This window comes from Poecilia reticulata, linkage group LG10 (genome assembly GCF_000633615.1).
Source record: "Poecilia reticulata strain Guanapo linkage group LG10, Guppy_female_1.0+MT, whole genome shotgun sequence".
NCBI classification, from domain to species: Eukaryota; Metazoa; Chordata; class Actinopteri; order Cyprinodontiformes; family Poeciliidae; genus Poecilia; species Poecilia reticulata.
The window spans coordinates 10,591,076-10,593,418 of NC_024340.1; positions in this window are offsets into that span (position 1 = coordinate 10,591,076).

Genomic DNA, 2,343 nt, shown 5'->3' on the forward strand with positions numbered 1-2,343 from the left:
GCTGCACAGAGCAGTAGATGACTAGAAGACTACAATATGTCTTATCCTGCTGTTACATGCAGCACTGATGTATTTTCCATTGAAGCTATCAGTAGCAACATTTTAAAGTGAAATTGTTGTAATTTTATTGTTGTATCGTTTAGTCTTGTGCCTCTAACTGCGATCGATTTTTCCAGTTTTCTGCTGTGTTGCCTCTGTGAAGCTGTGGAACACTCTAAAAGGCAATACCTATTCTTACTTAAATTAGGTTTGTATGCTTTACTCAAGTCTCACTAAATTGTTTATTCAACTCAAGTAATGTGAGCAATGTACATGTTTGGCCTGAGAAAAGTACAACACTAAGTTATTTTGAGTAAACTGGATTTGACTATTTTTGTCACTGGAGTGAATGCTTCAGCTCAGCGGTGCGCAGTAAAGTGCGGGAAGCTTCCATTGGAAGAAACAGAGCTTCTTTAAAGGTGAGTTATTCGTCTTCAGTATATTTTCATGTGCCATGTATGCCTTTACTACTCGCATATATGGWTACAGGTTAATTTTTCTTTGAAAAGATGACGCATAAAAGTCTTTGCAGGCTAATATGCTAATGTTAGCATTGGCTCATGGGTCCAACATTAGCTAAAACTGCTACGCCTTTTACTTGAGAGCCTTTAATGTTTTTGTCCATTGTGGAAAAAAACTTACCAAGCACTGTTCAGGTACAATCACTCAATCAGATTTATTTATGAATTATGCACAATACAGAGAGCTTGTAGGACAATCAATCATGAAGCAATTCTGGATGGAAAGCTCTGCCAGGCAGAGACAACACATGAGTCTTTTACACACATTAAAGTTAATTTTAAATTGACTTCTCTTATGTCTAGAAGAATGAATTTTTAAACTCTTAAACATCCTTAGGAGTCAAACAACTAAGAATGATCATAATTAAGCTACCCAATTTCATGGGTTCTCTAGAAAACCCAACAAAACAAAAAAATTACATCAGTGCAGTGAAGGTATAGATAAGTGTCCGTTCAAAACCCAACAAGAAAGCGCAGATTTTCCATCTGGAAAGTAGGTAAAGCGTAGAAGCAGATGGGAAGAGTTGAGGTCAGAGGTCAGATGCACCGCGCGAGGCTCAGACAGAGAGAAAGAGAAAAAGCAAATCGAAATCAATTAGGGTTTGTTTTGTCATTTTCCTTGTTGTTTTCTATACATATATATTTATGAATCTTATTTTAACCTTTTACGTGATCATATAGTTTTAGTCATTTATTATCCATCCAGTATTATGGCTCCTGTTTGTGGAACAGTTTATTATTTCCAATAAAGGTCTTTAGGATTCCAAAAAAGTTTGGTTCCTTCAATTTAGAAAACTCAAGGAATCACCTGCCTTATTTACCTTCCCTATGACTCGTGTCTAGTCAGAATGCTAGATTTGGGGTGGAGCCCTCCACGGATGGTCAGTAGTTTCCGAGTGTCTTAACATCGGTGGTCTTCATCTCCTCCTTTGGCCAGTTGATTATTCCTGCAGGGTCTCTGATTACTCTGGTGAGTAGCTGTTTATCGCACKGATCTTGTTCTTGCCATTAAGCTGGCTTCTCAGGACTTGCCTTATTCGCTGGAGGTACGAGGGGGTACCCAAAAGTTTCCAGAATGACGCTGCTGCACGCGCAGTTTTCGTAGTACACGATTCTGCCTCTAGGTATTTGTTCAACCACGCCTTCTCAATCAGTGTGCCAAGCAGCATTGATGTGGAAGGTTTCATCTACCCACAGTGAATTTTCTTGTAAGAGCTGTTTTGTCCAGCTGTCGTTTTTCTTCATGGAGAAGAAGTTCTATGAGCAGCGCGCGGCTGAAGCTTTGCTTCCTGCTCGGGAAAAAAAGCATCGGAAACCATTCAAAGGTTGAAGACCGCTTACAAGGATGACGCTATGTGTCAAGCTCAAGTTTACTCGTGGTTCACCCGCTTTAAAAATGGTGAAATGTCAATTGATGATCAACCACTTTTTTCCGGCTTCACATCGCGGCTGAGAAGTTTTGCTTCCTGCTCCGGATTAGATTAGATTAGATTAGATTAGATTAGATTATATCATATTATGGGCTGCACAGTGGCGCAGTTGGTAGAGCTGTTGCCTTGCAGCAAGAAGGTTCTGGGTTCGATTCCCAGCCTGGGGTCTTTCTGCATGGAGTTTGCATGTTCTCCCTGTGCATGCGTGGGTTTTCTCCAGGTACTCCGGTTTCCTCCCACAGTCCAAAAACATGACTGTCAGGTTAATTGGCCTCTCCAAATTGCCCCTAGGTGTGAGTGTGTGTGTGCATGGTTGTGTGTCCTGTGTGTCTCTGTGTTGCCCTGCGACAGAC